Raw genomic sequence first — 18042 nt, forward strand, 5'->3', positions numbered from 1 at the left:
AAAAAAAACAAACCTGGTTCCCTGATTTTCAGATTTCCCAATTTCTTTCACACCTTACCTTTCTAGCTAATCTCATACTTCCTAGCTTCCCTCTACAAATTTGACTGATAAATACTAATGTGCTTATGGACACCAGGGAAAGATTTTACATAATCTTTCATAGAATGCAGATCAGATTTAAAAAAAAAATTAGTATCTGTATAAACTTATTTTCTATTCTGACCAAAATGAAAATATTTATTGTGCGAATTAGCTGGGTATTTAGGTAATGGTATGGATATGCCAAGGAAATAAAGAGGGGCATAATTTGTTTAAAAAAAAAATTAAAAACAAAAAAGTATGGGAGGATTGGTTTAGCATTTTCAAAGATAAAGTTTAAAGGGAGATTAAGGATATTCCAGGCATTTAACATACTTTGATATTCATTATAGAATTATACATACACAATGGAAATCATACATAGACAACTTTAGTATCACTTCATCCTCCATGCCATCTGCTTTTATACTGAGGGAAACAGCCTCAAATTTAAAAGAGATAAAACAAAACCTTGCTCAGGTTCATACAGCCTGGAATGTTGCCACTCAGAACACAATCATCCCTGGGAGTGTCTTGTCAACTGTGACTGCCAAAGCAAAGTACCATCGATTAGGTGGTTTGTACAATAGAAACATATTTCTCACAGTTCTGGAGACTAGGAAATCTAAGATCAAGGTGAAACCAAGGCAGGTTCCATTTTGAGAACCCTTCTTTGGCTTGTAGGTATCCTTCACCATCTTGCTTTGAGCTAACATGATTTTTTCTTTGTACATGAGAGGAGAAAGACGTCGCTGGTCTCCCTTCTTCTTCTTATAAGGGCACTAATCTCATAATGCAGGCCTACCCTTGTGACATCATCTGACTCTACTTACCCCATCACATTGGGAGTTAAGGCTTCAACATATAAATTTTGGAAGCTCATAAATATGAAGTCTGTAACAGAGAGGGTACTTTCATATATCAGTTGATCTACTGGTGTTCTGAACTGGATGATAAAGGAAGTTATCCCATGGGTGGTTTTCTTTCTTTTCCTTCCTCCTTATTTCCTTCTCTTCCTTCCTTCCTTCCTTCCTTCCTTCCTTCCTTCCTTCCTTCCTTCCTTCCTTCCTTCCTTCTTTCCCTCCCTCCCTCCCTCTCTCCTTTCTTCCTTCCTTCCTTCCTTCCTTCCTTCCTTCCTTTTTCCTTCCTTCCTTCCTTTTTCCTTCCTTTTTCCTTCCTTACTTCTTTGAGGCTTATATGTGTCTATGAGTAAATGATGTGTTTCTAACCAATTTCTTCCACAGAAAATAGTCACTTCTCACCTAATTTAGAATTTGGTGTACAATTATATTATTATTTATTTAATGATGCAAACAATTTATACATATTTTCATAATGTATACTTCAATAGTGTAAACTCCAATATTTTTTCAAAATAATGAAGAAAATTAAAATTTTAGCTCCATATTTATTACCTAGCTTTCAGAACTCCTCTCACCTGTTTGTAGCCTCTAGGGAAGAATACATTTATATATATATATATATATATATATACACACACACACACACACACACACACACACACACACATTCTTCTATATATATATTATATGTATATTATATATATATGTACAAAAAGAGTGCTGATTGATTTTAGAGTTATCTTCTGATCACTTGCTTTTTATTGTAATTTTTAAGCTTGTACAAATGTGTGTATATGTTCTTTGCTTTATAAATATATACATATATATGTATATATATATATATATATATATATATATATATATATAGAGAGAGAGAGAGAGAGAGAGAGAGAGAGAGATTTATATTATCCTTCAGTAAATGATAAAAGTGATTATTTAAAAACAAGACTGGGACTTTTAGTAATACCAAGTAAAGAAAAATATTTTGTAAAAATGTAAACAAATAAAGAATGGTTTGACTTTTAGGAGTGGACACAACATTAATCAAAACCGTTTGAAGAGAAAGTGAGAAATATTGAGTTAGACTTACAAATAGTCACATAATTTCAGAGACCATAATTATGAATGAGCAAAAGGATAAATAGTTGAATATTTTTTACCTTCTAGTGTTTTCTGTTATGGTTCAAGCTTTTCTTTTAAAAATACCTTCTCCCCCTATTATGTTTTTCAACTTATTTTTTTAAAGCCTTTTGATTTAAATAAAGTAAACTCTGCATGTCATATCTAGTGTTGGTGTTCAGGAAGTTTAACAAATTAAAGCCAACTCTACTGAGGTGTGCTCTGAGAGGCTTTATCAAGCTTTTCTTTCCATGCCAATCATAGAAGGAAGACAGTATGTGTTTATCATTGTTCTATCAGGGAACTTCAGTCTTATGTCACAATGTAGGGAGATGAGATATCTATTTGGTCAATGACAAAATAAGTTGATTCATTTCATTGGTTGATATCATGCTAGTTTCTTTCTCAGAGGAAGAAGTCATAAAATATTTAAGAATGGTGACAATACATATTCACCAGATGAGGCTAAAAGACAGGGCCCAAGCCAATCAGTTAAAATTATGAGTAATTTGATCTGGGGCCATATGGACATTCCATGACATGATATCAAAATTATAAAATAAGCTGCAGTCTGTACCAGTCTCTACTCATAAAAAAAAAAATGCGTAATTTATTACCAGGCAATTTGGGTTTAGTTGAACCCATCAAAAATCTTGATATTTGCTCCTTTGAGTCTTCTGATAGCCCTGATATAGAAAGTCACACTTTGAAATGTGGTCCAGAGCATATGCAGACATACAATGGGCTGAACTTAAGTAGCACCATATGATGTTATTGAACAAATGATTTTGTGAGTAACTGCTTATGCGAGCAAATAGAAAATGGAGTCTATTGTAAAACTATAACTAATATTCTCCCACAGCAGTGATTATTGAAATTTTGGACTCATGAATTACTGATGCAGTGGATATAGCTCCTTTGAGAGACAGTGGATATAGCTCCTTTGGTGGAACTTTACCACTGAGCGATATCATATATTCTGAGAATCAAAATATCTTTTCTGTTATAGATATATTCAAGAAACATTGCAATAAGGATGAACCAGTTCAGCAAAACTCATCGATAATATGGAAATGGATTACAGGAATTTGTTACCTGTATAACATAACCATTGACAGGTTACAACTCTGCTTTGGGACAGGCAGTAGAATCCCCTGAAAAAATGGCCAGTTACTATTGATGAATAGTATAAATCCTAAATATTCTCCATGCTAAAATGAAGCAAGCTGCCTGGTTGACTGATGGAAGTCTCAAAATAAAAAATGCAGTGTCATTTGGAAGTCTACTTCTATTTGTCTGGATAAAGGTACAACTTTGGTTGGAGAAGAAGAAGATAAATCTGCACAATAAGCAGAAATGAGGACTGTGTGTCTGGTATTGGAGGGAGAATTAGGCTCTCACCCCTAGTAATGTTTGGGTTTTGGCTAACAGCCTTGTTGTACAGTCTAGAAATTGAGTCCTAGCTAATATGACATTTCAAACACCCTGATTTGGAGAAAACAATAATGGGAATTTTTGTGGGAAGTCTGGGGATGAATTAAAATGGGCATTGATAAGGTCCACCAGTTGCTAGCTCAGAAGGTAATTATAATGCCAAGGTAGATCATCTGATTTGGCCTCAGATTTACTAAATACAAATGATAATGATTGGTCGTATTTTTGTGTGTCTATTATCATGTATTAAATATTGTAGAAGTTGCTGTGATATACATTTTAAGAAAATGTTGAGAAATAGTAACAAAGGGATATTGCCAATGATTAGGAGGTGAACTTGGGGGAGTAGTAGTGTTAACAGCTGATTCATTTATCTCTCATCTGCCTTATAGAATGACAAAAGACCTTTGGTTGAATACGTCTTGTAACACTGACTCAAAATATTTATAAAAGGATGCAGAATCCAAGGTAAATAAGAACCTGACAAACAACTGATTACTAGAGTGAGCATTTATACCTCAATATCAATATTGATTGTTGAATAATGACTAACTGGTATAATGGGATACACCTAAACCAGTAAATGCAAGCTAGTCATGTATTCCTGAGTATACTAGTTAGGATTAAAAGTTGTAAAAAGCCTAGTTGAACATACCTGATTGTCCTCATCACCGTGAACATACACATCCCCAGGACAGAATGATTTCTAGATATCCAGATGCTGAACCTGTTTCTATGTTTTTGCTACATAATCTTTGTTGTTACTTGCCTTGTCTAATTTCTTTAAGCTAAGCAAAAGTATTGCAGGAAGAAACTTCTGTGTCTCATGAATTTGGTCGAAAATTTGAACCCAAGATTACTGCACTGATGTAAGTAGAGTGGTCGTTGCAGTTGAAAATCAAATATTCTCATGGCAATAGGTTAAAGGTGCCTCAAGGTTGTGTGATCATTTCAGTGCCTTACCGCAGTATCCAGTAAGGAGTGCCTGGTCTTCTCTTGTCTTTGAGCATCTAATGGTGACCAATCTTGGCCTTCTTTTGAGCAAGGAACTGACACCCATTGCTGAAGCCTGTATCTCATCAAATTCATGGTTTGCTCTCTGTTGGTTCTAGTTCTTAGCGAGCTCATCTAATATGGCTTTTGTCATTACTGGATTCAGCACTGCAAGGTTTATTGTGTAGCACATTTAATAGTCCTCAGTTGCTCTACAGGGAACCCCTCCTTTGCCTTAGGACATCTGGGATGCAACAGAGGACTCTTCACTTCTCTAAAATGCTTGCTATTTTCCAATTTTGTGTTCTTGTAAGTAATAAACAACTCCCACATGTATCTGGTTATTTCTAGCTTCTGCTCGCTTCAGAATTGCCAACGAGACAGGGAATTTAGGACACATTTCTCAGCTCCTGTCCTTTTCCTTCTGAATTCTCCTTCAGATCATTCAAATCAAAAGCCTATCTTTAATTATTCCCTTCTGCTTGGAGGAAAATTCCCTTAAGTCCTATATTTTTACTTTTCAAAGTGCTACCCGTCTCCTGCCTTACTTGGGACCATAGTGAGTACTAAATGGAGAATTCATTCATTCTACATCAAACAAAACCAATATCTACTATGAGCCATGCTTCAATCTAAATGCTGGGATTATAGTTATAAATTTATAGTCCATAAATTACACAAGATCATTGATCTCACTGAATTTATAATTTACTGAGGGGAAACAGAAAATGAAAAAAAAAGTATAGAGATAAAAGACTTGCAGAAATTGGTAAATGTTAGAAAGACAATAAAACAGTGTGACTTGGGTGGTAACTTAGCTTGAGTGATCAGAGTAGGCTTTACTAAGGAAATGCATTTGAACAGCAATATGAATACATGAGGAATAGATCCACACCTGTGGGGATGACAAGACAGGGCACTCAAGTGAGGAAACAGTGAGGGTAAACGTTCTGTTTAAGAAATAGTAGGACAGCTCATGAAGCAAGAGAATAAAGAACCGCTGGGAGAAAAGTAGGTTAGGTTAAAGGGCTCAATAATCAGCAAATTACACAGGAAGTTTTTACCACAATGAAACATTTGGATTGGAGTTCATATCCAAAGGGAAAGTTTGGGCAGATTCCAAGCAGAAATGTGACTGTATCTGATGCATATTTTGTAAAGGTACCGCTGGGGTTCTTTGGCATTCTACGTAGAGAGTATAGCAGGGTAAAGAGAGCAAGCAGAGAAATCTGTTATACAGCTATTTCTGAGATCTACATGAGAAATGGTGATGGATGGAGAGGAAAGACTAGCGAGAGATCATCATTTTGAGGTACAGCCCATAGGACTTACTAATGGATTGGTTGCAATGCATAAGGGAAAAGAAGAAAGTAAGAATGATTCTATACTTCTGGTTTGAACAAGTAGATTGATAGTGGCTCTATGTACATAGATGGGTAAAATAGGATAAATACATTTAGAGCAGAAGTGGGAGGAGACAAGGGGAGATTGTTCTCTTTTTTTAATGTTAAATTTGAGATTTCCTCTTAAACATCCATCCAGTGGAGATGTCAAGGAGTCAGTTTAGAATATTAATTTGAATCTTAATGAAGAGGTTCAGGTTGGAGGCATAAATTGAGAGTCATCAGTAATTTTAATATATAAAACTGTCTTAAAGTAGGGTTCCATGGAAAGAGAAAGCCAAAGATTTACCTCTGGAATACTGAAATATTTAAAATTTGAGTAAAGGAGGAGATGGAGAAGAAGAGTGGTTAGTGACTAAAGAGGAAATCTAGTAGGATATGTTGGTATGGAGGATAAGTGAAGAAAGCATTTCATTAGGGAGTAGAGTACTTTCCTGAGGGGTAGAGTAAAATGAGGGGTGTACGTGGGATGTCTTCTGTTTAAACTCTCACACCCACTCTCTATCCCCCGTCTGCATTCTATCCCAGGAGGCCAAGATGTGAGAACTAATGAAAAGCTTCCTTGATCTCTGGCTTTTGTGAATTCAGCAAACTGGGATCTCCAGCATGAGATCAGATGGAGAGAGGAGAGTCAAGTTAGGTGTTTATGCCCTACTTTGTTTTTTGAAGACTGGCCTTAAGCTGGTTATGTTCCTCTACTGGAAAACTGAACTCCTCTCTAGGTGGCCCCCTCTCATTACTCTTTCCTTCCTGATTAGGATATGCACTCTCCTTTCATTGTTCCAGAATTAGGGTCAATAACACCTCCACTGTGAACCTACCTTGGGGTGCTAGTTTAACCCCTTGATTTCTCTAGAGTCATCCTGCAGTTTGTAAATGAACCCTGTCTTCAACCTTCCTTGAATTACACTAATTTTATGTTATCTGTTTCCTGTGCCACCCCTGAGTGACACAGTGTATAAAAATGACATTGGATTACAGTATGGATGTTGTAGTTGTCTTTGACAAGAACAGTTTCAACTTCACAAGGTAGGCTGGAACCTAACTGGAGTATGTGCATAGGGAAAATGATGTGGGGAATTACAAACAGCAACAGTAGAATTTAGTTTGGGGACAATTTGCTGTAAAGGGGCAGGACATTGGGATGGTTTCTGAAGAAGATGACATGTGGTAATGGAAACATTACTGAGAATAAAACAAAGTGAAATGAATTAAAAATGTCCATACAGTGAGAAAATTTGTGCATGTATGGTATCCAGTTACGGTGTTTTCTTAATGAAAATGAAACTTTGATTCTGGAACTCTGAGGTCAAGATGTGTTCTACATGAGCACTGGGGAGAGAAAGCAGAAACTCTACTCCGTAGTTCAACCTTGTTGTTTCATCTTAGAACAAGTAGAAAACAAAGGTAGAGGGAGGGACCTTTGAGACTGCAATTTTCCTGGTGGGAAAGAAAGCGGGGATTAAGGGGAGAAGCTCTGTGTTCACTGATTTCCTTTTTTGAGAGCTGTATTTTGCTAAGCTGTTCAAATGTTATGCATCTTTGGAACATGAGCATTAAAGGATAGTATGCATTTGAATATTCCTACACGTATTTTATCATTTATTTTATAGTGTCCTTTAGCTTTTAACATAAAATTAATTACACTTGAAAATAACAGCTAATTTCAGATTTTAAAAGTCGCTCTCAATTTAAAAAAAATCTATGCTTAGAGCAATTTGCATTTTGTCTCATCAGTGAAGGTGTTGGTGTGAGATAAATCTGTGGGATAAATGAGAGAAATAGAATGGCTGCGAGATCCAGAATGCCTGGGGGAAAATAGGGTCATGGAGATCTAATTGCCGAGACTCATCCCTTAGGTCTCATTTATTTATTTTGCAATGAAACACATAGGAGGCTATAGAGAGGATAGAAAACACAGCTGAGAGTAGAGAAACGAGGCAGGTCTAAAGTGTAGTCAATAAAAGGAAGAAACCACTTCAGCTTTCTGCCTTGTCTAACAATGGTCACGATGATTTTGACCTTCTTCACAGGTCTTTTGGTAGTAGAACAGTTCTGTCAGACGCCTCATTAGTTCATGAGAGCTGGAAATGGTACACTATTACATTTGTATTACAGTCAAAGGAGCTACTCATTTTCATAATACACTTGATGAGTTCATTTGAATAATTAAATTGGATTACTGACTGGCAAATTCAAGTTTTAGAAATATGTTTATTTCATTAACCTATTATCAATGAGTTTTCCCTGTAAAACAATACGTAATAAAATATAGATAACAAATGCAACCTATCTATGTCAAATACGGAAGCTTTAGGGCTATCAGATTCTGAAGACTGACAAACAAACAAATACAGTTTTTTATTACATTGGCATATACCTCCAAGTTGATGAGAGGCTAGCATTTGGAAATGTATTGAAAAATTTGTGAAATTATATCCTGTTCTATACATGTTAAATAATTACTATTTATAAATATGTGCTTAAGCTGTCTTTAATTGTTCGTCCATTGGCTGTGGCTTCTATTTGAACCAACAATAACAAAAAAATATGAACAAAAAGTTTATAATCATGTAGTTTAAAAAAATTTGTGTCACTAGTCTGTTTGTCAATTATGCTATGAATTCCAACAGGCTTGCTGACCGTAACAAATATTCAGAATCCATAATGTTTGCTTAAGAAGGCCGAGTAATATTTCAGCTGAATAACCTTATTTATTTCCTTGCAAGGGGAAAGCACACTAAAAATAATAATAAGATAAGAAAGCAGTAATCACTGTATACAAGGAAATTGCAGTTTTATAGCACTTCAAAGCACAATTAAAAGGCAAAATGCAACATATCAAAGGTAACTGATTAGAATTAATATTAATTAATAAATATATAAAAAAACCTCATCACTCTGTTAGGGTTTGAGGAAATTCAGTTGATGGTATTTCTGTTTTCTTCATTTAAGTTCAAAACCTATTAAGGGCAGAAAAAAAATCACGCTAGAATATTTATTACCAATAAAGCTGAGACTAGAGGATGTACATTAGGTGCAGTCCAACGATGTGTTAACACTGAACAACAGTGTTAGACGTACCCATCCACTAGGCTGGAAGAAGCTCTGTGCCGCAACGTATTGTGTCCCATGCTGACCTGGGCATGGAGATTCAGAGCCGAAGACGAGACTCCTGCTGGCAACTGGCTCTTAAGAGGAAGGAAGAGTTGTCTGGCAGAGGTGAGCATTACCAGTTCCTGAATAAGAATTTACCAATTCTATGAGTTACTTTATCTCTACATAGAGGTGTAGTAAAGAGGTAGGGTGTGTAAGCCAGAGTGAACTTATAGTGGGATGGATGCTTTTTTTTTTTTTTTTTTTTTTCCTGGAATGTCTGGACATGTGGTCCTGATCCTTAGCCAAAATTAAGATGAGCCAGGCTAACTAAGGATTTATGATGTTCTATATAAAGTTCAAAACTCCACTGGAGCCACCTAGGACTAGATTTTCTATATTGTTTAAAGATGTATAAATTAATGGCTTACCTCCTTTAACTAGTCACACTTACCTAGCATGACTTATATGACCAATGGGATATAAAAGATTCCACGGAAACTTTTTCTGAGACCCGCATGACACTAAGATTTCTCACACATTTTTGATAGTTCATAATCAAAAGATGAAGTGCATCTGTATCATTTAGAAATGATTCTGGGAAGCTGCATATGGAAGGCTCTTTGCCTTCAACATTTGCCTATGTTTTCTTTCTGTGGTTATGGCACATTGTATTTATTTTGGCCTTATGTGAGTAGACTGAGGAGTCTAATGAGTCCTTTCAATCACCATATTTGGTGCAATTAAACATTTTGGGGAACTCAAGATTTTAGGTCTATAAACATACATATACATAAATAGATACACATACTATACTCAGGGAATAAGCTCTCAAAATGTTTAGTGGATAAACCAACATTGACTGAAACATTCTAAACAAAAGGGACTAAATTGGCTCGGTCTAAGATTCATAGGACAAGTTAAATTTGCTCTTAAAGAGTGGCAGACCGAAGGAAAACAAACAAAAAAAGACGTATCAGCCCATCTTGGCCTCTTAGAAGGGAGGGGAGAGTGGTGATAACAAGTCCCTTGTATGCATAACAAAACTTTAGCAAAAGAGGGTTAAAGACACACACACACACACACACACACACACACACTCACACACAGAACACACCCCTTAACTGACACATCCTGTGTTAGAGAACAAAGAACGGAGATGGGAAAGAATACACATGTTGACCCCATAGGGGAGATAAAATATGATCCAGTTGGAAGTAGACCTAGTTCAAGGATAATGGTCCAGGACCTTGGCAGCAGAAGCGTGATAAATGAACTTATGGGTGACTACAGACCCCTAATTTATGGGAATTTATGAATGGAAAATGTGATTTGCATAGCTGCTGTCTAAGTAACAAAGTTCCATGCATAAACAAAAAGTAACTGCACTCAGGGGTAGAGTTAGTCAGAATTTAAACCCTGTTAAACACACTTAGGATTGTAGTGGTGGGAGAAGATGAGCATTACACTCTTGTGAGATGAAACAAGCCACATGCTTCTACTTACAGGAGACGTGAAATCCAAAATAAAGCAGGTCTTGACCATTGAGACTCCACTTAATGACATTGGTATATTGGTTGAGGACACTTTCATTGGGGAGGCTGAGAAAAATTTTAATTTAAAATATTTTAATGGACATATTTGTTAGTGATCTTAATCTAAATAATAACTCAACTGCTATGTGATGTAATACTGGTATAACCGGCAAGACTACTTTGGCTTATTTTAACACATTTATGACAATACTGCTAAAGATGACCAACTATATTGGAAGATTGAACTAAAATTCCCTTCAGATGTCCTCCCATGAAGCTGATTCACCAGAGGAGAAACTATATTTGGTTACTAATCAATTATGTAACTATTACATTGAATGCATCTATTGATACTTTTCATAAAGAAGGAAGAGTTGTCCAACGGTTTATCATTATAAACAAGCCCGTTCAGTTTGTTAACTTGAAATGTTTCTTTCAAGTAATACCTACACCTCATTGGCTGAAACAAATCATTATCATTTTGATGTTTGTCCTTTTGTATTTTGTGTTTCTTGTGGTTTATAATTTGAAGATGAAGCACATTCTGTAAGACTGAGCAGGAAACCTGGGAGTTGTGTCTGGAAGGCTCTTGGTCCCTTGCTACTTGCTGTGCTTTCTTTCTCCAGACACACCATATCCTTTACACCACTAAAGTTTTACATGGAAATACTCTGAGAAGTTTTGCGAGTACCTTCCATCATTAGTCTTTATATAGCCGATGCATAAGGAAAGGCCGGGAGTATTCTGATGTTGGCCGTACCTAAACATGGATGAAAGGGATTTCTCATTTGGATGCCTTTTCTGTCTTTGTGTTTTCTCATTTTAAATTTTTCATAATTTATTTTTTATACTTGTGTATATACATACATTTCATAAAGAGGTGTGTGTATATCTTACATTTTTCCCAGAGGAGTTGAAGTGTGTATGTAAGTGTATATGTTCTATATTTTTGTATAGCCATGGTCATTTTTTAAGTTTAGAAATAATTTTTAACAGAAAATAAATGTACCTTTATAATTCGTGGCATTGACTCCATAAAGAAATCTACGTGCAAAATTAGTATTTAGGAACATTGTGGTATCCCTCAATAATTGACAAACTAATGCATTTAAAATGTAAATATGAGGTCAAAATATGCATAATATTCATCATAGGCATTTGTGAGCTAATCATACTACAGATCTCTTATTATCAGCACTGAAGAGAATTTATATAAATACAAAATGTATGTCAAAGGCATAATGCTTCAGTATTACATTTTGTAGTTAAAATATAAATCATTCAGAGAGTTATTCTAATGGTTTATGTTTTCACTGGACATAAAATAAAGGAAAACAATACATTATATCTTAAACTGATTATTTATAAGAGGTCTTATTAAGGGAGGTTTTAAGAGAAAGGAGGGGCTTGCATAAGCACATGCAGAAATCTGCATGATCCTGTCCGTGGCATTGGATCACATTTTTTGCTAGTCTTGCTGTTGCTCCAACTTTGGAACATAGGCAGCTCCTTTCTAACTCTCCCTAAGACTCTTTGGTTCTCTTACTTTTAACTATTTTTAAAAATTTTGATATGTCTGTCATTTTTCCACTGAAAAGTAAAAAAAAAAAAAAATTGACTCACATTTCAATATCAATTTAGCTAAATTATTATAAATTTTTAAAAGTTTTATTGTGTTGCCATTTATTTTACAGACTCTGAAATGTCCTACTTCTTTCTCCCCATCCTAATAACACACGTCTGGCTATCAAAAAAAAAAAAAAAAGAATTTCACTATACTCTTCCTCAGAGCCCTGCCCACTTTAAATTTTGATTGCAAAAATCTAAAAAGAACACTTCATAGCTTTTATAGACATTAGATTTTCACATCAGAATTGGTAAAAATAAGATATTGTTCATTATTTTCTGCAAAATGTAATGTCATACATGTAGAAACATTTAACCAGGATCAGATTATATATCCTTTGAGCAATTTAAATCTGGGACATGACACATTTCAGTCTGGCAAAAATCTATGTAATAACCAGGCTGAGGAAAATATGACATCCTATGCATAATTGCATATTTTCAAAATTTTCAGAGTACCTGAATGTTTCATCTTAGGTGACCTCTATGGGGGGGGTGGGAGGAGAAAACTTACGGGCATCTATGTTTAATCATGGAGAGCTAATGATGTCAGGAATAAATAATTGCAATTCATTGACTAGGTTACAGTAATCCATTTTAAGTTCTTAAACAGGGAAGCAGCAGGAAGCAAAATATTTTGGAAAGATCAAATGTAGCAGTAATGCACAACATGGAGAAACTAGAAAAGTGGAGTTATTTCTGCCCAATGAAGTGTTCTACATATTAGAAAAACGTACAATGACAACATGAATCAATGCGAAGTAAAGATACAGTTTTATTGCCTGAATAGATATAAGCAGGAGAGTGAGACATGTAAAATGAATTTGAGATTTTAATTTGGATAAATGGAAGAATGTGGTGCATTTACCAAGAAATTAAGTATATAGGGGAGAGTCATGAACTCTCCTTTAGGTGTGTTAAGTACGAAATGGAAGAGGAATACTCTGTAGCCAATAAACATATGGAACTTGCTGTATGATACACACACTTCTAAGTACTTTGATATATTTTCTCATTCAATATCAAAAATAATTATAATATATAAAATTATAAATTACCTGCAATTTGTAATACATGTTATATATTAATAAATTTATGATATATAAACAATATTTTTAGACAACTGTTAATATCTGAATTAGAACTACAAGCTTTCCCTCCCACATGGTCATCAGGAATTATCATGTGCTTATCACATTTTCTTCTATAGGAGAAAGAGCAATAACAATTTTAAAATAACTTGCTTAACTTTGCCTAGAGACTGATTGATACAGATAAAATTGACTACCCTGTTTCTCTGAATAGATTAGACTCTATAGAAAGCATTTCAATCTTGGGGAGATGAAGTCTAAATCTTAAAGATCATTCCTGTATTGGTATTAAAGTTACAAAATATTTACACTACACTCTTGCAAGCCATATCGTTTCTCTTTAAAAGAGCTTGGAAACAGTTAATAGTTATCTCATACACTCACACACTTTTACTGTAAGGCCAAATGGCTTTTGTTCCCTTGTGGGTCTGTGCAAAATGGTTCATGTTTTGCCTTAATACACTGATTGTGAATTTGGATTATTCTGTAGTAATATCACAACTTAATCTACAATATGAACTCTTGCTATTTCTGTCAGTGCTTCCTGTTAATTCCAGTAGGAGTAGCAAAAATCTGCCCTTGAGCAAAAATTTCATACACTTAAGAATTTTTCCCAGAAATGAGCCAAAAACTGAAAACACATTATTAGCAAAATAAAAATTTTCTTTGTTTTGGAGACCTACTGACCAATGGATCTAGAGTTCTAGTAAACAATATTTAGGCGTTCACAGCCATACATGGCAACTCTGTAACCCTTAAAAGAATAACACGCTGTCAGAAAAAATTATGTTTGAAACATTCAAAAGACTTTTTTCTTCTTCTGCCACATTTACTCAGTCTTCTTTTCTCTCTACATTTTTCCTCCTTTCATTGCTCTCCACCCTCATGATTTCTTTATGTTTACAGCTTATATTATACCTTCATTTCCAGTAATTTCCTCATTGCATTTTCCTTGTCTTCTCTTCTAAATGTTATTTTCACTTACAACACTTATTTGATACTTTACTTTTATCTCTTATTTTTCATAGTTAGTTTACACAGTAATTTTATTAAGTGGAGGTAGACTTGGATTTGATACAAAGACAGAAGTACATGTTTCCCAACCCCAAACAGATACAGTATAATCATCTTCCCTTTTGTAACGTACTGTAAGGAAAGGCAAAATAATACGCATCAACATTTAATATCACTGAACTTTTAAAATTGGAAGATTTAATACTCATAAAAAGATGAATTTTGTACTTTTTCTAAGTTGGATAAATGAAAAATTACTCATATATCGTTTAAAAAGTGCCCAAATAAAAATTTTATATCTATAGTGCATAGGAATTAGAAACCTGATGACTCATACATGGAAAATTCATTGTTTAACTTTTAAAATGATATATCATGATATTTGTTCTAGTTTATAATAACTGCTAGTTGTTAAATTTTTATGAACCGTCGCAGTATGTTTGTCTCTTTTAATATGATAATAATCTAATATAGCTTGGTTGTTCCTTGAAAGTGAAGCATATAGTCTTCCTGGGTGTTAATCCAGATCAAATAATATGCAAGTAACAAGAAAAATAAGTTTATGTAATCATTTACATACTCTCATAGTTTAAAAGGATACTAGCCGTGTAAATAATACATTTTAAAGCATCATACTCTATTAAACAGTTATCTCATTCTCTTCTTCTTTTTAGAGATGTAAAAACAGATATCTAGGGAGGCTGAGGGATTCCTATGAATCACAGTGACAGTGGCCTTGATAGGACCAGAACTCAGCTGGGTTGAATCCTTTATTTAGTAGCCTTTGAGATTTCATTCTGCTCCAAACAAAGAAATAACAAACAAACAAATGCATAAAAATAAAGACAAGGGTATAAAAATTCTCTTTGTCACCACGGAAACCTTTTAGTGCACTAATCGGTAGTTCTCATTTTTATATTCTCCAATAATTGAATGCTATAGGTAATTCGACTTAAGTTCCACCCTGCTCTAGTTTTTGATGGCTATGTGATACTCATAAACAAGTTCTTGAGATAAATAATCATGGAATAATCCTATTTCACTATAAAAATATTTGATGTATTTGCTTATCCTTCTGGGATTTGAATATGGTTTAGATTCAGGAAAATATGTCAGCATTTTAAACTTAATGGCAGCTATAATAAATAAAATATCTTTAGAAACTATGCTAAGTTTTCATAATGCCCCTTAGCCCTACAACCTCTCGATGTTACTGAAATATTTGAGATTTCCTTCCAAACTGTCTTGAAATGGAAAGCATCTTGAAATTATTCCATCTCATAAGTTTATAATTAATTCAATTTACTACTAAGATTTTAGTACATGTACTGTATTTGCATAACCATCTGCTCTGTTTGCATAAACATAGCGCAGTAACTATACTTATTGAAGTACTGTACAGCATTTGCAAAGAGCTGCTCCAGTGGGGGATTGCCTAGTGTTTGCACGGTGTTTTCATTTGAATTATCACAACAGTGATTTAATTCCAGTCTCTAGCCAGTCTAGTAGCTTGAGTATTAGAGTTTTTATTAAAAAATTCTTTTTCTTTTTTAGTATTTGTTAGACCTTGGACACAGCTTCAGTTTTCAATTGGAGATACAACCCATTCACATTCTCCATCCAGCTATCTATTTTCAGATGGTAGTCACCTAGATTTGGACGTGTGAAAACTGAGATACCTCTTTGATATCCATGTACAGGTATCAAGTAGACATTTGAGTATATACCTGTGAAGTTATAGGGAGGGATATGTGATAGAGATATAAATTTGGTAAATTTGGTAGATGGTATTTAAGAGATGGGATTATTTGGAGAACATATTTTGAAAAACTAGGACTGTACCTTTAGACATTAATGTTTAGAGATAGGATAGAAAGGAGGAAACAGCAGAGAGGAATGAGAAGGTACACCCAAAATATAGGAAGAAAATTAGGGGACATTGAATTCCTAGAAGCTAAATGAAGAAAATGTACAAAGGATGAGAGAATGATCAATGGGATCAGATGCTTTTGATAAGTCAAATATGAGAATTAGAGTTGACCTTTGAACTTTGCAACATGAGTAACATTGGTCACATGTAAAGGAGTAGTTTTGTTGGAGTGGTAGCGGCAAAACTCTAATTGGAATGGGCTTAAATAAGAATAGGAGAAGAACATTGGGGAAATTAGTACAGATACCTTTTTTGAGAAGTATGCTATAATAAAAAGAACAATGATATAGTAGTAGAGGTTGAAGTAGGGATCGAGAGAGGGTTTCTTATTAAGGTGGGGGAATAAATATCACATGTTTGTATTGATGGGAATGATCAAGCTGTAAAGGGAAATTGAAGATGCAGAATGGGGGAGAATTTCTTGTGCAGTTCTTAACTAGGCGAAAGAAAATGAAACCGATTGTAGAAACGTAGTGTTTACATTAACTAGGAATGAGCCCTCTATGTAAATAGAAGAGAAACTAGAGTATACCATCAGATACACGAATGTGTATGAATGTGTAGATGGGAGGTTTTGAAAAACCTCCTCTGACTCAATTTGTGTGTTGTAAAATTCGAACTAAGGTCAGAGTTGATAATGAGAATGAAACAACACTGGTAGAGAAATAAAGAAAAAGGACCACGGTGTGAATGGTCATTTAGAAAAATGAAAGAATGAGACAGAAAAAATATGATCTTTTCAGGCAGTGTTAAGGACCGCTTGAGGTCATTGATAACGTCATTAAAGTCAGAATTGTCATCACTGTTTCTGTTTCGGGTTGTTTGTGTATGCATTTTATTTTCCAGATACACTCACTTCTGGGGGTACTGATATAAAAAAGGTTTACTATTGTATTTAAACAGACTTTTGTTTTAATCAAGCAAGTATGCCACCAAGAGGGAGGGGGTAAATATGTTCATGGTGTGTGCAAAATCTTGTGATAACTGGTTAAGAAAGGAAGTGAGAGCATAAGGAGTTTAAGGGACAATAAAAGTTCATTGAATCAATGTACTCTAGGTTCTGATGGAGACAAAGATTTGTTAGAATATGGAACTACAGTGACGAAACTGAAAAAATGAGAAGTGGTTGTTGGATAGTTGAACATACAAAAATAAGATATAAAGGAGTTATAATTATTATTAATCAGAGTAGCTTATAAAGGGAAGAAAAATATGGCCTTTATGGATAGGAGATACAGGAAGGGAGGTTCAGGAACTAAAATTTTAGGGTATTGAAAGAATTATGAGTATTTGAGCAATGCTGAACAGGCTAACAATGATTTAGCAAATAAAATATTCAAAAATGAGCAGAAGAGACTTGGGATGTAGATGAATGAAACAAGGCGGAGGAATAGGTGGGAGAGTCTGAGACAAGAGACTCAAAATTAAATGTATTTTTCTTACTTGTTTTACTTATTGCCATATCTCCTTACTGGAAAACAAAATGCATGAGAACAGTTTTTTTTTGTGATTTTATTAACTGTTTCTTCTCCTACAAGAGTCCCTGACATATAGTAGTCATGCATGTGTTGAATACATGAATATCACAGTAATCAAAATGTACAAGAAAGAAATAGCTCAAAAATATATATATATATTTATTATTAAATATATATATTAAATATATATTTGTGTGTTGTAAAATTCGAACTAAGGTCAGAGTTGATAATGAGAATGAAACAACACTGGTAGAGAAATAAAGAAAAAGGACCACGGTGTGAATGGTCATTTAGAAAAATGAAAGAATGAGACAGAAAAAATATGATCTTTTCAGGCAGTGTTAAGGACCGCTTGAGGTCACTGATAATGTCATTCAAGTCA

This window comes from Rhinolophus ferrumequinum, chromosome 5 (assembly GCF_004115265.2).
Source record: "Rhinolophus ferrumequinum isolate MPI-CBG mRhiFer1 chromosome 5, mRhiFer1_v1.p, whole genome shotgun sequence".
Taxonomy (NCBI): Eukaryota; Metazoa; Chordata; class Mammalia; order Chiroptera; family Rhinolophidae; genus Rhinolophus; species Rhinolophus ferrumequinum.